The sequence below is a fragment of the Diplotaxodon limnothrissa genome, linkage group LG9, assembly GCF_057381915.1.
Source record: "Diplotaxodon limnothrissa isolate DT_005_m linkage group LG9, D_limnothrissa_male_GT1.1, whole genome shotgun sequence".
In the NCBI taxonomy this organism is placed as follows: domain Eukaryota; kingdom Metazoa; phylum Chordata; class Actinopteri; order Cichliformes; family Cichlidae; genus Diplotaxodon; species Diplotaxodon limnothrissa.
The window spans coordinates 27,761,676-27,785,324 of record NC_140604.1 but is presented as its reverse complement, the minus strand read 5'-3'; the positions used below and the strand labels follow the sequence as shown (position 1 = coordinate 27,785,324).

The 23,649-nt window shown below is 42.1% G+C and overlaps 1 protein-coding gene across 1 annotated transcript in view; it reads right to left on the bottom strand.

Annotated features, from left to right (window-relative positions):
* Positions 1–11,308, bottom strand: part of sema5a (sema domain, seven thrombospondin repeats (type 1 and type 1-like), transmembrane domain (TM) and short cytoplasmic domain, (semaphorin) 5A) — a 171,774-nt gene extending 160,466 nt beyond the window's left edge. Inside the window, exon 1 of the mRNA XM_085362966.1 lies at positions 11,052–11,308. The gene's annotated coding sequence lies outside the window, so the exon portion shown is untranslated. The remainder of the gene's footprint in view (positions 1–11,051) is intronic.
* Between the last annotated feature and the right edge of the window lie 12,341 nt (positions 11,309–23,649).

Sequence of the window (23,649 nt, the reverse complement as noted above, 5' to 3'; positions counted from 1 at the left end):
CGCGTGGGCACGAAAGCTGTTTTCAGGAGAATAAAACCGCTGAACATTTGTCTTCTTTTTAAGGAGAGGACGCGTGTACACGATGGAAAGAAAAAAAGAAATGGGTAGTTTTGAGTGACAGACTGGGAGGAATCAGACGCCGAATCAGACGTGCGGCTAAATTATAATGTAGTCACTGAGGCAGAGATAAGAGTTTGCGTAATTGTCCAGGTACGTTCTGCTGCCAATGCTTTACAACAAAAGCAGTAAATCATGTGGCTGTAAACTGTAATTAACATCCTTTTGTCTCCTTCCCGTTAATCATGCTCCGCGGCTAAATATTGATGTGTTTGAGACATTTTTGAATGTCGTGCTGAAGGTGTTTTTAATTATTTTGCCAACAACTAATTGGCTTTAGCGGCGTCTGGGAAGCTCAGGAGTTCAGCGAGAACTCTGAATGTCATCGATTTACACTGACAGTGGGGGGGTGGGGGGAGATGTAGCACTAAAGAGTGAGAATCAAAGAAGAAATAACGTAAGCGTAATCTGCCAATTAGTATAATTGCTTCAGCTAAAAATTATGAACCCTGGATTCCAGAGAGGCTGAGAAATCGCACGTAGTCCACATATGTTTTAAAAACCAGGCTAAGAAGAAGCATATATTTGGAAGGAGAAAGTGTTAATCAAAATATATAAGGAGTCAGCGTAGGTGTGCAACTGCGTTGACGACAGTGACAGATTACATTAGGTGATCTGCCACAGCCACCATAGTGAATCATGGCAAACTCTAATTATATTTTGACTTTACTGTGATCACCATTAATTAACACAATTATCATCAAAAATTTAGTAAACTTTTTTAAAAAGTTCTTTTTAACAGAGGATTTCCTTGAACTTTAGTTCAGCCAGAGATACTTTCATTCAAAGGAGATTAGTGTCCTATCTACAGTTAATTATATTTAGAGGTATGGCTCTATTCTGGGACCTCTCTGCCCGTCCACGTGCATACATATAAAGCCTGAAGCTGAGAGGAGCAAAAACAAGAATACAGAACAAAGTAGCCACCACGGACACAACACATGGCTTTGATGGAGTCAACATAAAAAGGAAGGGCTGGGGTAAAGGTGGGTAGCAAAGTGGCCTGCAGAGGCAGCAACAACTGCAGACAGGCTAAGAAGCACACTGGGTTTAAAAGACCAGACAAATCAGGATCAGCGTCCCTGTAAAATGGAATGACAGTTTTATATAGATTATCTTATTTTCCTAGTTGCTGGAAGCCAACTATAATTCAGCAATAAATGAAAACAAAACGGCTCCAAATTCTGCTGTTATGTAATTAACACACAAACACTCCGAGTTAAAGTGGGAAGAAGGATTGTTGGCACCCCTCAGTGAGTTACTGAATCATGACTGTGCTCCCTGACCTTCCCCCGTATCAGACGAAGGTAAGCGAAAAAGATTTCTTCCCTCTGGGGATGAGTATAGCAGTAACATCATGGTTTTCAGTGCAGGGTGAGAAGGAGGGTGGATATTGTAATGGGGCTGAGGAAAGAAGAGATGTCTAATTTTCTCTAAAACACCCAGAATGGTTTGTGGATCTCCAGATGCATATCTCAGGCTTTTGTAACACAATCGGAGACATTAAAAAGAAAGAAATGGGCTTTATTCGCACAATTACCTCCTGAGTATCAGCTGCTTGATGGTGTCTAGCAACAGCTTCCTCTTCACATTGTGCAATACAACTCCTTTTTTTTTGTGTGATCTTCTATAGTCAATAAAACGACATTGACCCTGCGAGAAAGGGTGCCCTTTTGCCCTCTGCTGTTGCAGTGATGGGAGTACTTTTCTACCCAGAAAGCCCTTGGGGAATAGCGTGAAGCACAAAATAGATCAGGATGCTACGGGGCCCCTGGCTTCATAAGGGCAGAAGTCTATTTTTAATGACAAGCGGAGCACCGCAACACAGTGTGGCGGCAGGGCAAGTCCAGAGGAAATTTATCCGCTGCGTAGGAGTTCCCTCGCTCACTGCGCCTGTCTGAAGAGTTCTGAGGCTTAAATCAAAAACAACTGCAGAGGGTTTTACCTGCAACAGAAAATCTATTTTGTTGAGCTCATCTCAGCTGGTGCTCATTAAGGAAAACTTGGGCTTTTCGTTTTGTGCAAAATTTTATGCAAAATTTGCAAGATTTTTTTTGCATCTGTGCACATTTCCTCCATTTTTGCATGTATCTGTATTTGAAAGGGCAGCTGGGGAGGAGGGGTCAGATTTAGGGTCAGGCCGGGGTTGCGACCAAACCCATTCCTGAGAAAGTGAAATTGGAGCCTTTCCTCTTGAGCCACTGCATCCTGCTTGACCTCCAGAGTCCTGCATATATGCGCCTGAGCTGCATGTGAAACAAAGAGCAGAAGTATTCCTATTTCTCATATTTGTACACAGAGATATTTTTGCTACTGCCTCTACTCTCTCTGCCTATTCTCAGGGAATTATTTGTTGATTTCACTTTTCCATCTGACAGCCTCTGTTTCTTTTCCTTAGTCGAATCTCAGCCTACACTGCGCGATGCTGCAGGGTTTAAAGCTCATCTCCTCCGTACCACAGAAATACACACAATACACACCTTAAACTATGTGTACAATGCAATGTGTGTTTTAGGCGCTTTGGAGTTTCCTTGTATTTGAGTTTTCTTTTTTCTATGCAGGAACAAGGAGGGAGGGGAGGAAAAAAAACACATCTCATCTCATCCTAAAGCATCTTTTAACAATCCTCTTCAGTCCCAATAGGGCAGCACGGCGGAAGCAGCACAGGCAGAGAGTCAGCACAACTCTTGAACGTAACTCACTTCTCTGGGGAACTGAGCAACACAATAGAGCCGGAGCAGGATAGAAACATTCTTTGGTTTCAGCATAATCAGATGACTGTATTACACTGTCTACTGAAAAAAGGATACTGATGGCAATACCTCTACAATTACTCATTGTCTTTTGGAGCAACTGATATCCTTATCGCTGAAGCCCAGTACCTGGCTCGACTTAATGTTCCACAACAAACTAGCCCGTGAAATCAAACTCTCACCTGCGTGCAACAGCAGTCAGCTCCACATGACCACATCCTCTTATACGCAGATAATAATAACAACAATAGTAATATTAAAAATCCAGCCAGCTCAACATGCTGAAAAGCTACAAAATAAGGTACCTGCTCCTGGCAGGCATCCACCCAGTTTCCAGCTGAGGGCTCATTCTTCCTAATAGTTTATTTAAGTAAGAATGAAATGTTATTCAGAAGGAATAATAAGTGGTTTGTTACTCACTGCTGGTGGTTTAGATCGGACCACACATCCTCTGTGTGGTTTCACCTTCAGAACTGAGAAGGCATTGTGCCTATGACCGGGTAGACTACACATTCGCACTGAAGCTCCACACAGACCGGTAAAGAGGGTGACTCATGAGAGTCTCATGTCTGAAGACTGTTTGCGGGCAAAGGTTTGAAAACAAGGAGCTCTTTGCCACACGACTGTGTTTTCTTGCTTTTATGTTATGGTATTTTATTAAACATAATACATTTGTAAGTGCTTCGATGTTATATACATTGTGGAATTGATAGACAACTTATTCTTGATGGACAAATGGATGTTGTTAACCTTTGTTGTTCACTTTTGCATGTTTAAGGGAGATATTAGCTTTTAATTCCATGATTCCTTCAGTCAGGCTAAAAACAGCTGCATGAACCTCGTGCAGTATTGAGATCATTCACATAAGAGTGTTTTAACCTATAGTTTGTTTACTATTTGCTAAACTTTAAGCTTTTCCTCCTGATTTTTCTACACAGAGAAAAATCCAAGTCAGTCCACTCATTGGCCAGATGTGTCTGGACCGAGAGCAACACAAGTAAATACAGGAAGAAGGTGCCATGTTCTTCTTTATTGGAGAACACAGAGAATTCACCTTGATTTCACGGCTAGTTGCTGTCCCCTACAGACCATTGCACATTTCTAGTACCTTTCCACATCCCAGAATACAACGAATCCATGGCTACAAGACGTTTTTCAACTCAAACGTACACCTGGTAGCTGGTTCGGATTGAGGTTGGCTCACGTTCACACCATAAACGAACGTCTCTTGAGTTAATTTGGAATCGCACCAAAACCACCTCCTCCATTAGGTCTTGGTGCGGTTGCTTTGGTCCACGATTACTTTATTCACACCTGCATAAATGAACCACACCCAGGGGAAAACGAACCAGAGCTCGATCTAAATGGATGAAACACTGCAAGTGTGAAAAAAGTTTAAAAAGCTAAAATATCAATACAACAATTAAATTATAGTTCATCACATAAAAACTCTTTTGTAAGTTATTACTACTTATGATCCTATTATTATTGACCTTTATGTTATTGACTGTAGACGTGAATGTAAATCTAACTGGCTGTTTGTCACCCTGTGTTGGCCCTGTGATAGGCTGCCGACCTTTACCCCACCTTTTACTATATGTCAGGTGGGACAGGCTCAAAACCCCCTTGCTATCCCGAATTAAATAAGCAGTAGAAAATGGATGGATCCAATTAAATGATTACCTTGGATAAGCAGTAATAATGGATCAGTGTGGAAAAAGTGTTCCACCGCTGTGGTTGGTTTTTATGATGTTAAATATTTAGTCCAGGTATTCAAAGTAAGAGCCAAAGGGTCATAAGAGTGATCTAAGTATAATCCTGAGATAATAAGCAGTGTGGGAAAGACAATCTCTGTTCTGGATTTGTTCTGGTTTGTGGCGTTTTCATCTTTTGGTGTAAAATTTTAGACGATAAATGCCAATGGTTCTTTGGGGGAACTGCCAACAATAAGAAGCCCAAATGCAGTGTAGTTTTTAAGCCAAGAAATCTTGGGGGCTATTTGTTTAATCTCTTATATTGAAGCATATTTTTAAAGCTGATTATGGGTATTTGTATAAGATCTTAAAAAAAAAAAAAAGTAGCTACAAAGCAGCCGTTGACGCATATTTCCAAAAGTAGAGTGGATTAGAAACTTGTAAAAGCATAAAAAAGGAGACGCTGTGTCAACCTATTCAGAATAAAAAACTTCTTAACTATTTTCCACAACCCGGGATGCAGATATTTGGCAAAAACTGCCAAATTTCTGCTTCAAACTGAGGCAGCTGGGACAAGGAAATGAGCTTCTCTGATCTTTGTGGCAAATAAAATTGTTTTTTTTTCTGAAGAGACAGTAAAGGAATGCAGTCAGGACACATCTGAAAGTGTAAAAGTAGAGATTTTGAGGATTTTGAAAAGTGACATAGACATATAACCTTTATACCAATTTTCCCTTTCATTGCCTTACTCTTTTCTATCACCTGTCCTCTTCCTCTGCCTCCTGTCTTTCATCATCTTTCCTTCTCTTGATGTCTTAGCTCTCTTTTCTCTGTCTTGTTTGGTCCTGTCCTGCCCCTTTTTCCCTCTCTGAGGACGTCTTGCACTGACAGCTGAATCCAGCAGACAGATGCATCCGGGAACAGACTGGACTGCTGCCTCTTGAGGGAACCTCCTCCTTGTACACTTAACAATTTCCCTCAGACCCGTTCACCCTGCCTGTCTGCTCATCTGCCTATCACCCTTTCCATCTCCATTTCTTCAGTTTTCTTTCCCCTGCCCTTTATTTTTCCATTCAAAAAGCAGGCACCTCCCCTCTTTGTTGGGCAAACTTAAGCTCTTATCTTTTCACCTATATCTGCGTTGTCGCCTCTCCTTTTCTCTCTTTATGTCTCTCCTCTAATCTCCCTCTGCATCTCTCTTCCATTCCCATTTTTTTCCCCGCGTGGCCAAACTACAAGAAGTGGGCCGCTTTATCTTTTTAGATGTTATCGCAAACTTTCATATGAGGTCGGATAAAAAAGAATATAGCACCCTCTGTAATTCCGTTTCCTCCTTCATCTGCTGAGGGACGCATCCTCTTGCAACTTGAATATTTTTTCTTCACTTCCTTTTCTTGTCTTTTTTTTCGAGGATATTGCACTGATTAGCCCATCGTAATGATTTCAAAGTACAGGTAAATGTTTTCATTTGCTGAAGATTAAAGTATTTTCTGTATTTATATCCTCTCACTGATCAAATTAGAGCCTCTCCGGCTGTTTGTGGCGCTGCGATAGATGAAGCTCCGATAGTACTAAACGCATCACATCAAAAAAGCTTCTTATCGTATAATGATATGCTCCATAAAGATAAGGAGCAAGCATTTTCGTCCCACGAGGAGTTAAAAAAAAAAAAAAACTCAAACCCGCGACCGATTGCGAGCTACATAGTCTCCTGTTTATTCGAAGGCATACGGTAAACACAAATAAAAGCGCAGAAATCACACACATGGGCCTGCTTTAGTAGTGGGTGGGCGCCTAATTTAGTTGTGACTATACATAGCAAAGAGTCTCAAAGTCTCGCAGGAGGCAGTCCAGTTTTGCTCTCATCTCAGAGGTACAAGCTGCAGCCTGAAAGAAGAAGCTCCTACAAAAGGGGAAATATACGAGCTGAGCGCCGCTATCAAATGATCCTCTCATTCATGCTTCAAAGTCATTCATCTTCCAGAGAAATACAGCAGGGTGACGGCCCGGAGAGGGAGAAAAGTGTGTATTTCCCCCTGTGTATGTCTGCATGTGTGTTCGGTGACAACTCATGACTCATTTCACCCTTCAAACAGCCCCGTGGCACTCAATCAGTCAATAAACAAAGACCAGCAAAGCTTCTCCTCCACTCTTTTTTTGCCCCCGCCTCTCTTTTAAAGAAAAAAAAGCCTCTTTTCACCTCTTTTCCCCTGACTCATTACACCTCATCACACACTCTCTCCACGCTCCCGCCTTCTCATCCTACCCCCCACCTCTCAGCGACTCTCCTGGCTAGCTTCATCCCGACGCAAGTGTAAATGGAAGACTACAATACACTCCGAAACTTAAAGTTTACAATAATCGCCTCTCCTGATGTCACAAAAAAAGAGTGAAAGTTGGGAGCCTTCTCTGTTCAACCTTTCAAACACCCTCTCAGCTTGATCCTTAGTAGGGAGAAAGAGGCTTTGGGGATTATTCAATCATGACCCAAATAGTCCGCTCTGTGTTTCGCCTGCGCTGGCATCGTGGTTAAAAGACAGATTCCTCCACTATCTGAGTGGGGTTGGAGGTTGTCGTGAAAGAGGGGGACAGAGCTAATGCAGTGTAGCTGTGCTGGCGAGTGACGGCTGGTTTAGTGGTGCTAATTCCTTCTGACGTGTGGACATGCGAAGGGATGTTTAACTCAAACCGCAGGCGTTCACTCTTGGATCCAAGCAGCAGAAGCAATAGCACATCCAGGATCACATATCGCTCGCTCACACCTCCCTGCCTCACTCTGAACTCAAATTATTTCCTACACCTGCCTTTGCGCTGCTTCTGCTGTTTAGCATGCAGTGTGAAATTACCACAGCTTCCTCTGTCTGTTTTACAAGGATAGGTCCCATCAGAGAACTGGTGTGTTTGTGCATGTCTGTGTGTGTGTGTCTCTTTTTACACGTGCACTTTTTTATCGTTTCATTTCCACCTCTTTTGCATGTCAGTCTTAATTTTGCACCTGTACGTGCCTTGTTTTTACTTTAGCTCACTTTACCCCGACTGAGCAGCACTGTAATATAATAGTCCTCGCAGGAAAACAGACTCACAACGTGAGTTTTGGAAAAGATGGCGCCATGTTTGTTTTTTAAAAAGCGTCAAACCTTTCACGGGTGACCTTGACGGAAAGGGACTCGGATCTCCGTGCGGCACACAGAGACGTAGACTTTTGTGAGGATAAACAACAGATGCTTTGGGGTTGCATTATGCATCCCACTTCATAACTTCCGCTCTCTGTGGCAACTGTTAGGACACTTTGGCCTTTAAAGAACAGAAGTGGCGTGGCTGATAAACTTTCATTTTGCCAACATTTTCATTTCCTCTCAACAGCCTTTCAAATCCCCGGTAAGAAACCTTGAGAGTAGCCATAGCAACATTGCACCATCTCGCTATATCACTGACAATGACAGAAGTGAAAAAGAAAGAAAAGGAGAAAAAAATGCTTAGTTTCACCCTGGCAACTTTCTCTTTTGTGTCAGGACAGGTCAGAAATGGCACAAACGGGCACTGAACTCTCCTCAAAATGAATTATAAAGTTAAACAGTCATCCAACATGTGGGATGATTCTCTGGAGCTGCCACAGTCTTGAACTCAAAAGTGGCAGGAGGACCAAGGAGGAGGGATGAGATAATGGCAAAGTGGTTGTGATGTATAAATAGCCTGTGGTAGCTTGAGGACAAAGCACAGCGGGAATGAGCAGAAAACCACTTCAGCTATTGTTTGCGACTCCAAGTTTCCTTGCTTAGGAGCAATAAATCATCCATTTGGGGAGAATTAGTCAAATCTGCCCTTCCATGCAGTTCTCACCCAATAAACTCACATCTTTTGTGAGGCTGCGTGTACAGAGACAAACTATAACAAAACCCCATCTTGCTGGTGTCACACAAATAAGTAACCAATGGGGCCTTAGAGAGGCCAGAGGCTAATGGCTGTTTAGTTTGCACGTGCAAGACAATGCCTTTCGCTTTCCCTCCCAACGGAGCTCGACCCCCGAGGGGATGTTGAATCACAAAGGTCGACAACAATGGGGCTTGTCATTCAATCAGTTTCCACGGTGACCACACAGTCTCACCGTGCTCCGACACCACCAGAGTCATCGCAGAACATCTTCAGGCTGGGACTAATTGCTGTGTTTCTGCTGGGGTTCTGTGTCAGCGCTCAGGCAAACTCCCCACGCAACACAAATATCAATCACGGCTAATCATATGCTGCTCCTCACAGCACGCTGGAATGTGGAGCAAGTTTACATACAATGGGCTCATGTGAGCCTGCTGCTCGTCTCTCTGTCAGTGCAGGAGTTGGTGGTGGGGTTTTTTTTTTTGCACGCCACAAATACTGCTTATTACAGTTTCCCCTGTAAACGATCATTAGCAAATGCAGTTTTTCCTGTTTTGTCCAAGCAACCGTCCAAAACTCAAAGATAACAAATGCACTTTTATCAGAGACCAAGAAAACGCAGCAAATGTTCACATCTGAGAAGCTAGAACCACTAATCTGGATTAAAAGTTACTTAAAAGATTTATTAAGCTTCAAAGTAAATGGCAGTTTCCTCAATTAATTGTTTACTTTTTCTCTCTTTAAACTGATGACTACAGCTCTGAGCCTTTTTTCCTCTCTCCCCATTCAATATTTCTCAAGCATTTCAGCAATTTTGTCCCAAAAACTTCCTAGCACTTATTTCCTCTTTTATTTCCCCTTTTTCTTTTCCAAAGGGACTTTAGCTTCCAGCGTCTAATAAAAGGCCTGAATAATTCTTCCATCTGGATGATGGTCACTTATTTCCACTGGTGTGATGGCACATTCGAGTCCCAGCATCCTTAAGGTCAATACTTAAGAGACATCCAAAAAAACCTTGCAAAACCGATAAAAACAGCGAGTCTGAATGGAGAAAAGAGTTTGGCATGGGTTGGACATTCTGGACACGACATGTGAGAAAAATGTGCACGATTTTGTAAAAGGTGTTTGCCTCAAGCCAGGAAAAACATTGGGGAAAAGCAACTTAGTTAACAATTATAATGTACACTCATCAGCATAGTCACAGTTGGAGATTAGCAACCCTCTAAACGTGCTGCAAGGACAGGCTCATGAGGGGCATTGAGGTAGCAGCAGAACCACATACATATACTCCTGACAGCAGAAATCTTTCCATCTCTTCTTTTCCCCCTTCACAGCAGATCCCTCAGTATATTTAACTTCTCCTTTCTCATTTTTTTAACCAACTCACTGACGAATATGATGAATGCCATGTCAGTTTGGCTTTTGTGGAAGAGTTCTGCTTGCTTGATTTTTTTTCAACATAAGAAAAGTTAAAATGAAGCTTTTATTCCAATAGCAAAATAACTTCTCTTTATTTTCTTTTTTTGATAGTTTAACAAAAACCCTGGGTAAAAAAAAAAAGCCTCCAAGGACAGCTCTGGCTGTGCAATGTGTGAGTGAGCAGAATTTAATTTGAGGTGCATGGCTGAAAAGTTTGAATACCTCAACAAAGAGATCAGCAGAATGAAATAAACTCGGCACATCTTGTTATTGTGATTAAATGAAAATTACTAGCATTAAACTGCGGAAAATCTGTGTCTCTCAAAGGGCACTCATTCATTCTTGTGGAATCAAAACGGTGAGAAAGAAAAATTCAACAAAAGCTGCAGAGATTGAAATCTTTACTCTATTAAAGCAGGAGCAAAACATTACATATAAAAGCAAGGACGTTTATTATAAGGAAAAATAATAATAAGTGGAATAAATCCTTGAATAACATCAAATTTTGTTTTAATGGTTAACTAAAGAAGATGTGGATGTGAAAATTCAACAACTTGTCTCCTGTGAAGCCACTGATGTTTTCAGGATTGGTGCACTGCCATTTGCTATACTGTTGGGCCCTTTTCCCCCCTTATTTCTTTTCTTTTTAAAAATTGTGACACACATATTTTCCAAGCATCTCCCAAAATAAGTCGGAAGGAGTGAATGAAGCAGAGGCTTAGCTATTAGATCGTGATATGAAACCCTAATCAGCTGTAACGAGATATTAGAAAGAGGAAAGCGAAAAGCCAGACACTGCTGCGAATGTGTGAGATGTAAAGATCTGATGAAAGCTGTGAGGTACCTGCTGATGGCCGCACTCTGCCAGCACCACCAAGCGGCGAGACGTCGCAGAGCACAATGCAAAACTTCTAAAACTGATTATTTACCCCATTGTGGAGAAGTGTAGGCATGTGCCCCAAGGCATGCAACCCTATCCCCATCCTGCCGGATACTGTTTGGATTTTTTACGCATGTTAACGTGTGATTTAAGTACAAAATGTCATTTAAAGATGAGTTAAAGTCGTCCGTTGTGATCAGGAGAAAAACATGTTAAGAAATGCAGAAATCAGACGCATATCTGAATAACATCAATACTGGCGCAGAGCTCAAAATAAAACAAAAAACAAAAAAACGCTTTTTATTTTCCATGTCTTACCAAGTGAGGTGTCCAACTCCCGGTCATCTAGTAGGGAGCGAAGCTGCGTGTCTTGTCCCGGTGAGAACAGCGCGGAGGAAAAAGACAGAAAGCAAATATGAGCTAAGGAGAAAATATCCTCACTTCAGCTGTGCCTCTGGTCAGAAATGGACCTCAGTAAAACTCGGTTAAACGGAGATGGTGCCGTCTCCGTGCCGGCGGAGGAGCCCCGTGTGCTATCTCTGCTCCCACGGAGGAGCGCTCTGGTGCCGGTGGCTCCTCGGCGCACGATCTGTAATCGGACAACGCACTGTCGCGCTGCGCCACAGACGATATGCCTCCGCTGTGTGGCGAAAAAACGACGGCGCGTTAAAAGCAAAACTTTCCTTGCGCTAAAACGCTCAGCGCCTGTGCGAGAGGAGCGGAAGGAGCGGAGGCGGCTGATGCGCCCGGTGCTGCTGGCGGTTACAGCTGCGCAGGGTTGCGAGCAGGGTTTTGATGGCTGAGGACTGCGCCCCCACTTTGCGCGTCCACTCCAGCAGCAGCAGCAGCAGCAGCGAGGAGAGACGTGGCAGCGGCGCACAGCTGTCCTGCAGGTGGAGGAGAGGACTAGAGCTCACTGAGCGCTGGAGCTACAAGTGGGATGACAGATTTGGAAGATCTTCAGTTTTTCTTTTGTTTTCTTTCTTTTTAAACATATTTACTTAGTCATGCACTTGTTTTCAGGTGTGGAAATCTCCTCTAGATCTTCTCTTTCATGAAGGTCAGAGGTCAGTGTCATAATCTGAAAAGCACTCCCTCCCTTTTTTTAATTGAACTCATTTGCATTAAATCCTCAGGGTGCGTTCAGCTACATTTGGAAATATAATCCTTCTTCAAAGGGCTTAAATTAAATTTTTCATATATTATAGATTTTTTGAGTCAGCTACCAATCATGTGCACAACTGGTGAGCTAGTGAAGGACACTTTAGCAGAGAGGGTGCTTGCTGCAAGTGGGTTTGAACCCTGTCATGCATATATCCATCAGACCCAGCTGCTCAGTATTGTGCGAATCCTTCAGATAGACAAAAGCCACTCGCCGCTCTCTCAAGTTCATTGAACAGCAAATTCATCTTATCAGAAAGTAAAGATTTAACATGTAGGTTATGATATGTGTGTGTCTGTTTCTGTGTGTGTGTGTGTGTGTGTGTGTGTGTGTGTGTGTGTGTGTGTGTGTGTGAGAGAGAGAGAGAAAGAAGAGAGAAGCAAGACAGAAAGTGACAGTGGCGTGTGTCTGCGCCTTTGTATATTTTAATAGCGACATCCTCCGGTTCAATTACCTATTTATCCCCTGGTGAATGAGCGCAGCCCTCTATCAAGCTCCAAAAGCCCAAACAGCCGTACACAGCTTTAAGGCTGTGACTGAAAGTGTGTCTGTCTTTTTGACAGACACGCTGGAGAGTCGACAACAGCCTGTTAATATGCCTCTTCGTTAAACCAGAACATGCCTCTGTGAATGCTTCTGCTCCCCTGTATCCACATCTAAATTCAAATCAGGTAATTTTCATAAAAATGTCGCTAATGTTGTTAAGTTTGCAGATGACACTACAGTGCTCGGACTTATATCCAACAATGATGAGACAAACTATAGGACAGAGGTGCAACAACTAGAGTCATGGTGCCACGACAATAACTTGGTCTTAAACACCAAAAAGACCAAGGAGATCATTGTAGATTTCCGGAAGAGGGGCCATAACAACCATCTGCCTCTCTTCATTGGCAGTGAGGCGGTGGAGAGGGTGAGCAGTTTTAAATTCTTGGGGGTAACTGTGACCGAGGACCTGTCCTGGGGCAACCATATCACCTCAGTTGTACGGAAGGCCCAACAGCGCCTCTACTACCTGAGGAGACTGCGGAGCGCACACATTCCCAGATCTCTGATGTTGAACTTCTACAACTGTGCCATCAGCAGCGTTCTGACGTATGGATTTCTAGTGTGGTTCCCCAGCTGCACCAAGGCCGATCAGCAAGCACTCCAGCGGGTGGTGAAAGAAGCTGGCAGAATTATTGGAACAAGTCTGCCAGAGATCAGTAATATCTTCCCCACTCGCTGTCTGAGGAGGGTGCACAGTATCCTGCGGGACCAACATCACCCTGCGCGCCACCTTTTCCATCTGCTGCCCTCAGGGAGAAGGTACAGGTCTATACAGGCCAGAACATCCAGACTGGCCAACAGCCTGTATCCACAGGCTGTGAGGCTCCTGAACTCTCTGCCCCCCTCTCACGGACAATAACCATATCCAACTTCTTAATAGCAATGAACTGGTCTGCATTGGTGCATCATATCTTTATTCTCTTCCCCCTCCTGCCCCCCCCCCCCCCCCCCTCTTTCTTAAATAGATAACTATCATATCTGATATCATATCTCACAGTACAATAATATTGAATGGGTTGCATTGTTGTATTTTGTCATGTTTCTCAGGTCTTTGTCTGAATTTCTACGAACATTATTGCTAAGGATTGTCTTATTGCATTGGAGTCACACTGGGTTAAATATGTACACTTGGGTTTTAAGGGGTATTTATTATTTTCTTCTTTTTTTTGGGTTGTATGGAAGCCCCAAACGCAATTTCATTGTTCTTGACAATGACAATAAATAAATACTAAATACTAAATACCCACAACGGGATATGGGGGGGGTAAAGCTGAGATTTACATTTCAAGTGGCCTCTGTGCAACTCTGGGAAATGCGTGGGTAACCTTTTCTGTTCTCTTGCTGCACAGCGAGATGCAAAGGGAGCAGATCTGCGTTCTTAAAATATCAGAACAGATTGGATAGAGATATGCAATGCCAAAGGCAATGGTAGTGACTGACACATACAATGAAACAATAAACTGAGCTCTGATACAATGAAGTGACTTTGAGGCAGTAGCTTGCACTTTCATCAGCTGAAAACGCTGTGACCTCCAGAACTTTTTCACTTTGCTTCAGGAATTTCAGGCTCTCTTTTAGTTCGCTTGGTTTGCTCTCCCGCACAATAGATGTTTTACTCCCTCACGGCCAACGGCGAAAACCCGCTGAGTTGCAGCTCAACTTCAGAGCGAAGGAATGGGCCATCAGAGTCGGCGATGGATGATTGTGAGTATATTAGCCTGTGATGGGGAGGCGTAAGAATGAATCAAAGTTACACAGGAGCTTGTGTCTCTGTGTGTGTGTTTGTGGAGGTGTGTGCGGCTACCTTTGTTGCTTTGCTGTTTTGATGTCAGGCAAATGCACTCAAGTTTCTAGGCAACCACAGAAGAAGTCTCCTATAATTCACCCCGTCATGTAAGATCTTCGTGGGATGTATTTGTGTGTGTGTGCTTGCTGTTTGTGTATTGTTTCATCTGGCAGCTTCTTTGCGGAATTGGAGATTTCAGCCTTCTATGTGACTGAATAATGGTTCAAAAATATTGTCACGATGAAAGAAACTGAAGGCCAGCTTTTATGTATATAAAAAATAATAATACCAGAAGGGAAAAGCAATGTCTGTTCATTTTTTGTCATATTTCCTTCATGCAAGCATGTCCATTTGTAGTGTGTGTCTCTATACACTGATGGAAGGAGATACTAACAGCAGGCCAAGCCCCTGCATTAGTGCCAAACCTCAACCGACCACAGTCGAGCCCCTAAAATCACTTTGTCACACAGGCCATCTGTCACGCAGTTTCTCTGCCGTTTCAAGCCCCACGTCATCTCTCACCTCGCAAACACAACCCGTCAGCCAACCTGGCAGCTGCCTGGACACTCACAAAACACACGCACAAGTGCAACAGCGCTCACATGTTGTGGAGCACTCGCATGCTAATACGAGAGTGACTACAAGCGGCTGAGTCAAGCTAGAACTCAGGAGGTTGAGCGTACGTGTGAGTAAGAGGCAAGAAAGATGTTTTGGTCATTTCCCAGGAGAGGAAGAGTTGTGGAATAAAAGGGGGCACATGAAAAGATAGCAAGGGTGAGAGAAAGAGAGAGAGAAGAGCCGGCCAGCTGTGAAAGACTGCAGTCATTCCTCACTCTGAGCTCCATACCTGCAGACTCAATGAGCCATCCCACGCTGCAGCAGGGCCAAAGCCGTGTGATTTCTCAGGCTTACTCAGCCTTACTGTGCCCCTGCAGCAGCAGCATCTAGGGCCTTGTAGTGCCAAGACTCCACAAAGTCTACTTCCCCCGCCACGCTTCATGGGAGGAAGGATTGGACGATGATGCCGTTACTGTCAGAGTGTCAGAGGAAGTATGTATGCGACGGGGCAAAGGGCTCTCCGTGAGGTGTCAGACTCAGTAAAATTATTAAGGGCTTTAAGTTTCTGTAGGCTGCTATTTTATTCAGCTCCTTACACATTATTAGTCATGCTAACATCATGCTGTAGGGATGACGATATTGATCTGTCAGCCCACCGCTTGGTTCAGACTTGAAATAGCTCATAAGAATACTGGATGGATTGCTATGAATAGAAGCGCATACACCCAGAGTACCCAGAGGGTGAATCTCAATGCCTTTAGTGATCCACTGACCTTTTCTAGCGCCACCAGGAGGTTAGTTTTTACTGATTCTGTGAATTCTCTTAGCAGAGGAGAAATATTAGCCTAGAGTTGGTGAAGACGTTCCAAGACGATCAGTTCAGCGGGTGACCCCTCGAGAACATGTATTAAATGAAATTTGCTGACATTTACGTTCTCATCAGATGAATTAAAGCATCCCTGGTGATCATTTTCACTTCCCACATAGTACCACCATCAGACGAAAAGGTTTTACTGGTGCAGTAGTTTGGTTTCAGACTGAATGCTTGCAAAAATAATGACTTTACTTTTTAGTACCGGCAAATATTATCATGTTAACGAGCTAAATTTAGACGTTAGCATTGTCACTTGGAGTGTTTTTGAAATTATGACCAAGGAGGGAGTTTTTGCCACTGGCTTTATGAAGTACTTTCTATTCATCTCTTGCAGTGCACCTTCATTTTTATTCAGCTGTTTAAGCCATCTTAAACAGAGTACCACCCCTAAGCTGTTTTAGCTTGGGTAACCCTCCTCTTTTAAAACATGCCTCTTTATACTGGCTCTTTATTGTCTAAATACCCATCGTTCCTCTTATGGACGGCCTTTAGCCTTATTGTCTGATGGTGCTACGCATGAAAAACTACAAGGTATAAGCATGCTGATGTTAGCAATTAGCTCCAAACGCTACCACAGTCGCATTAACATTAGCATGGTTCAAACAAGTTGAGACTGAGGTAAATATAGCGCTCCCCTGATTGAGCTTTATACTCTGTTTTCTCACTTATAACATCATTATGAACGTTTACTCCATCTTTATCTGACCCTCGTAGTTCTGCCCTGGTCTCATCAGCCTGCTACAATGCAGTGCAGCGGTATGATGGAGTGTTTATAAGAGCCAAATCCGTCCAAAGGTAGTGAATGAATGAACTTGGTGAGATAATGAAATGCAGCACCAGAGTCCAAGAGGGTCATCCTTCTCGCTCTCTGCTGAGGTTCTGGCTGGCTGTATTTGTCTTTATCCTCCCCTCTATGGCCCATGATGGATAGCAAAAAGAATAAGGCTGATAGTGAAAGTTTTTTTTCTTCCCTATTCTTCTTTTTTTTAGTATCCTTTCTTTTTTTTCTCTTCCTCCATCACCATTAGTGAGGTGGCAAAGTTAAGGGCTGGAGAGATGAACTCTGTGAAATTCAATCATGGGAATTGAAGGTTTGGAGGCACGAGGTCTTGGCCCCATGGGCAGTTTGGAGATTGCTTCAGATTAATTAATGTCAAAATGGAGAGACCGAGGCCGTAGAGAACAATTATATATGTGACTGGTGGACACGATGTTTGCCATTCCCACTAGAGAGAGCAATGTGCTGATTTTTGTCTGTCTTAAGAAGGTATTTTATTCCCAGTCAGTAATTTTGAAGACCCAAAGGCAATTTAAGTGGAGATAGACTAGGGAAAGCTACCCATGGCTAAATGGATAGAAAAATAAAGCCACTTATGTAAGTACTAAAGGCACGTATAATCCGGAGAAGCCACAGTGGGGAAAACTACTGCCATCTCCCGTGCATTGTAATCTTCTGAAGGCAGACGTGGAGTTAAAAGGGGAATAACGCGCAGTTAAAAATTCAGATTTCATTTGTAATGACTTGTTAATGTGTCTGTGCAATGGGATCACCCTATAGTCTCTACCATGTGTGCGCAAAACTTTCTATGGTCATCTTTAAACGTACATCGTCGTCTGCAGTCAGAGCCACTCCTCCAGCTTTTTCCACCACATTTTTAGGTGATGTTTACATGGGCAGTGCTCCCTCAGATTAAGCAGACAAATGCACTGTACGCTGCTGCTTCAGGGCCTCGTGGGACCAGAGTGATTCTTCACCAATACTGACCGAACCGTCTCCGGAAACTGGAATAAATCCTCCAATTTCTAACTCGGCAGAAGCAATTTGTTTCTTTCAACGCTATCTTGTATTTCAGGGTGACTTCACTGGCCTCTCACTGCATGGTGCTGTCTGTTCTCTCAATGCACACATCCATCCAAGCATGGCTACGCACCAACTCAGGGTGCAGGCATCGCACAGTTATATTACATACATAAACACGACACGTTTACAGTCGTGCACATATTTTCAGGTGTCCCCGATATGCTTTCTGCCTTTGTGCAGGTTTGTGTGACCGTGATGCACTCCAAGCAGGTATGCACAGGAAACCGAGATTGGTCTTCTCGCTACAGTGCACTTTTTTCCTTTTTTTAATCTCCAGAGTTTAGGAAACATGATTTATGTGTCTGCAGAGGAAACATAAAAATCCAAAAAGTATGTCAGGCTTTTCACAGTTTGCTGGACTAAACGTTAAACACAGACTGAGGAAATTGAAAAGATTTGCAAGAGATGTTTAAGTTGCCCTAAAATATGCACGCTTACGGTGAATGAAACACATCACTGTCTTTGCCTATTACAGAGCTGATATCTACATCTTCAGCCAACTCTGACTTTCATAAACTGGCCCATTAAAGAAGAGAAAATAACCAGCAAGGCTGACAACAGCGATCAAAACTGGCTTTAACCGATAATCATCAAAGTCATTACTGGGATATTATCGTTTCTTATTATTCTCAGCAATAAAGATCCTGTATTTTTTATAATGAGCCTGCAATATGGCAGGGGAACTCATTAGAAAGGAGGCATTACTGGAAATTCAGACATCCATCATCTCTTGTAGGAGCTTGCTCATAACAATGAACTTTTTTTGACAGGCAAAGGGGTTTTTGGGTAATTGTTTTTACCCCACATTGGACAAACAAAATCATTTTAATTACTGTCAGCTTTCCATTTAGAGGCTAGAAGTCAGAGCTGCACCAGGATGTGTGTAGGAGGTAGAGTGAAATATCTATTTTTCCATTTATTAGCTGAGATGCAAGTGTAATGCTGAGATGGTGATTTAACCGTGAGCGTGTTCAGAAAGTCTTCTCTCTGAAGTTGTCTTAGGAGCTGCTTTGCCTACTGATGGGAAAAATGAGCTCGGGAGAGTCTAGCTGTCCTCGCGCAGTAGAGCCGGAGCCGTCAAAACGGCATTATAAGATGGAAGCACTTGCTTGTTTTTAAGAAATTTAGGCCATTCGGCAAAAAGGAAGAAACTCTTTTGCTTTGGCTTTGAACATGCCCTCCCCCCAGAGTCACTTTCACCTTTTCCCATCTTTGAGGTATGCCTTTGGACAAGATGAAAGTAAATGTCTGAGCACTTCAGTCAGGCAATGCTAGATAAACTATATGGAGGAAGTTAATATGAAGTAAATGTCCCCGAAAGGAAGAATTCTAAGAACAAGAGACTACCAACGCTCTTTTGATGGTGCTGGTCAGACTGCTGCACAGTTTTGTGCTAAATAGGAAAAGAAAAAAAGAAAGAATTTATATTATGTGCAAGATTATTTTTAAGACCAGTACACCCAGTGGATACTTTATTAGGTAGACCTTGCTAGTACCAGGTTGGACTCGCTTTTGTCGTCAGAACTGCTTTAATTCTTCATGGCATGGATTCAACAAAATCCTGGAAATATTCCTCAGAGATTTTGGTCCATATTGACGAGAAAGCATCACACAGTTGCTGCAGATTTGTCATTCACAGCCACGATGTGACTCTGTTCCACCGCATCCTAAAGCTGCTCTCATATCAAAGCCATTTGTGTACAGTGAATGAACTCATTGCCATGTACAAGAAAGCAGCTTGAGGTGATTTAAGCTTGCTGACATGGTGTGTTATCCTGCTGGAAGAAACCATCAGAAGATCCACTGTGGTGACACTTTGGTCATAATGGACATGGACAGCAACAATACTCAGGTAGCCTGTGACATTTAAATGATTGATGCTAAGGAGCCTGAAGTGTGCCAAGAAAATATCCCAGACACTATTACACCAGCAGCAGCTTAAGCCGCTGATGTAAGGCAGGATGGACTCGTGCTTTTGTGTTACGTCAAATTCTGATTCTGCCATCTGAATGTTGCAGCAGAAATTGAGATTCTGTCCAGGAAACTTCTTTTCAGTTTCCTGTTGCCCATATTGTGGCCAATTTTAGCTTCTGTTTCCTGATTTTAGCTGACAGGTATGATGAAGCCTATCTGCTTTAAGGCTTGGTGACTTGGGTATCCAGAGATACTCTTCTGCATACCTTGGTTGTAACAAGTAGTTATATGAGTTATTATTCAGGGTTCATACACCTTTTTCAGGGTTAAATTCAAGCACTTTTTAAGCACTTTCAAGGTCCATTAATGCATGAAAATGCAAAAAGAATTCAATTTGCATTACAAATCATTCGTAGGTTGACTTAAACACCTTTGTTCCCCTTTTGTTAAAACATTGAAAAACGCACCACACAAAATGCTGTAAAAGGAAAAGGTTGCCTTATATGCATAAAATGTATACACTCAAAACACACATTTCACTTAAAAATTATGATGTGCAAATGTGAACAAACCAACTAAAGAAAGATTTTCATCTCCTGTTGAAAAAAACCCAACAACCCCACAAAACAAGAAAACTGCACCAAACACCACAAAAAAATACAGCAAGGCAAATTAATAAGTCTTCCAATCAGATATTGATGCCTATTTCCTAAATGACGCAAAACATAGGAGACTTTTTTTTTTAAAGTTAATTCCTAATAAAACTAACTGTAAGATGTTTAACTACATTGCTGTCTGGGCCTTTAAAGTGTTTATGCTAATAATATCATGTACACTAAGACAGACATGGACAATAACACTGACCGGGAGAGGCTTTGAACAGATGACATACTCTAAAGCTTCCATCTAAAATCAGTTTATTTATTTAAACTATCATCTGTGATATTATTATATTGATATTATATTGATATTATATATTGTTCATCTCCTTTAAATAAACGGACAGCCCTAAAATATGAAATATTCATAGATGAAAACACATAAATTTGTCTATTGTCTCAGTGGCTGATAGTGCCTCACAGGCCTCAATTGAAACGGACTGACATGCAGATGTGCAAGGCAGCCCAAGCGTTGAAATTTTGCTGTTAGAGAAATAAAAAACTTGCAAAGTCTATCTCAGGGGTAGCCAACTCCAGGGCTCAAGGGCCAGTGTCCTGCAAGTTTTAGATATCACCTCGGTTCAACACACCTGAATCAAACTATTAGTTCATTATCAGGCCTCTGGAGCACTTCAAGAAATGTTGAGGAGGTAATTTTAGCTATTTGAATTAGCTGTGATAGATCAAGGACACATCTAAAACCTGCAGGACACTGGCTTTTGAGGTTTGGTGTTGCCTACCCCTGCTCTATCTGATAAGAAAACTATTCAATCAGATAGTTATTTGTGGTGAATGAAATACAGTCACAGTTTCAAGCAGTTTTAAGCACCACATCCAAAATTCAAGCAGTTTTCAAACCTTGAAAAAGCAATATTAATATCCAAACATTTCCAAGGATTTCAAGCACCCGTACAAACCCTGTACTATTACCTTCCTATCAGGTTGAAGCAGGTGTCCTCTGAAGATCAACAAGACATTTTAGCTCAAAGAACTGCTGCTCACTGGATATTTTCTTTTCACATCATCCTCTGTAAACCCTAGAGACCGCTGTGCAGGAAAATCCCAGGTGATCAGCAGTTTCCAAAATACTCAGACCAGCCCGTGTGGCACCAACAGCCATGTTCAAACTCACTTAAAAATCAGCTTTCTTTCCCATTCTGATGCTTGCTCTGAACTTCAGCAGGTCATCTACGTGCCATGTGAAAAAACTCACATGGCAATGAGTTGCTGTTGTGTTGTTGCTACGTGATGGGCTGATTATGTAATTACTAGCAGTTAAACAGCCCAATAGCTTCATACAGCCTATGTCTAACAAAGTGGCTGATTGAAGTGTATATTCTGTTGAGATTGGGGGAGTAATTGTAAGTGGACACTATGCTCTGTTCAATAATGAAATCATCTATGTGATCAAGCCTGGTATTCAGGAACACTTCAAGGAAGTGAAAAACTCCCCCCGTTTCTTTTTAGTTCCTTTCTGCTTATAGAGCTTCTCTGTCTGTGTCTTCACATTGTCTGTTTCTTTATCTACCTTTCTTGCTTTGTCCTTTTATATTTTTTATTATGGCAGTTATTTTTCTTTTTCTTTTGCTCTGTGTCTTCCTGCTCTCGCAATTTTTCTGACCTGATTGTGTTCACACATTTTATGTTACCATAACAGGGATTTTTTTTTAAAAGTTCCTTTTTTTTAAACATCGGATGGCGAGCAGCCAATATAGGATGGCAATCAAAGAGTCCAAGAGAGCATGTGGATTAATAAAAATAAATCAACAACAATATAAATGCTAAAAATGAGTCCAGATGAGTCTTTAAAATAGTCTTGTGGCCTACAGTGGAGGAATAAAAGTACAGCTGACCTGTCCTTTGGTGGGGTGCTCACACTGGGAGCAGCTCATTAAAACAGGGGTCACCAACCACCACATCGGTCCACGTTCTCTTTGCCATAACCCTCTGCTGATTTCTTTGTATTCCACTTGACCAAATGCTGGGACTGATGCCCTGCTGGGGCTCACTGCTTCTGGATGTTTGGCGAAACACACTCTTCTCCATGTTTTCCCTCATTACCCTTCCATGTTCTTTGCAGCACTTCCACTCTATTCTTAGTCCCGCTGTTCTGTCATTTTCTATCTGTTTTCCTCAGCAGGGGTAATTTATTACTTTAATTAAGGGAGGTGGAAATTAAAATATGTACAGGCATTTAAAACAGTGATTTTCAAAATAAATGCACCCAGAAATCCAGAAATAGCACACAAAAGCATAAACCCCCCAAATAAAAACAGTGATTGTCATTACAGTGGTTTCCCACATGTGTATTTATTCATGATGCTTTCACTACATCTTTGTCAGCCCATCAAGGTATGCTCTGTCTGGATGTCTCACTTGTTTCTCTGTTGCTGTTTTCAATCAGTGTTATTTTCCCTGTTTAGATTTCCTTGGTGGGACTTTTGGCTGGATTATTCTTCCCTGCAGCACCTTTTGTTGTTCACGCATAGGTTTAATTAAAAGTTGCTTTTGTTTTCTGTCTTTTTCTTTTATTGAATTGAACTTTAAAAGAACACCGCAGACAACAAAAACACTGTATTTGCATTACTCACGCAAATGCATCAACAAATATTTGCCTGTAATGACCAACTAGTGGGAAAACAAGCTTCTTTATAATATCAGCTATAGCTGGAATTAGATACTTTGAGAATTTACCAGGAAGTCCTGCAGTTTTCCTTTGTTTTCTCCAGGCACAATCCATCTCTGTGTAACAGCTGAATCAGTTTCATCCTTTATTTCTGACTGTCAGCGTCATTAGGAAAATCCACAGTCTGTCAGAGGGTCGCAGCTGATATGATATATCATGATATTTTAAAATTCTTTATCAACTGTTCGCCTTCATGCTTGAAACTGAGTTGATTTGCATCTTTGCATAGATGCAAATCAACAAAAATCTTACCTTGCCAACTCGCCATATGAGGTACGATCAAAAAGGTAAAAATGAGATCAAATTTAAAAACCTTAACTGGAACTGGCTTGAGACCCATCAACATCATCTTCCCATGCACCTCCACACATCTCATCCTGACTGCTATTTCTAGACAGACCATGCTTTCACCATGGACTCAAAGCAAAGCAAACATAGTCAGATAAAGAGTCCAGACTTTCTGAACCTGATGTGCATGCCTAGAAGTGTGTCAATTTCTTTATGACCAGAGATGGGAGGGAACTCATTTCACATCAAGGGCCACATACAACCCAGTTTAATCTTAAGCGAACCGGACCAGTGAAACTTTCCTGTTGGTGAAAGAAGAAGTTTAAGTACACACTTATTCCTTAAGATATCTGATAATAAGCAACAAGTGTCATTTCAAAAATATCTCGCGGTTTTGTCTGCATATCCCTGTGTAATGTGTAAAATTACAGAAGCTTCATGCCCACCTTCATTACTTTGATGTAGAGGCCATGGGAGAGGTCATTATCAATGGGAAAAGCAGTAAAAGTAACCAAAATACATTTAAAAGTCTAAAAATTTATGCCAACATCACATTTTTCAAAGTTGTCTAGTTGGTCG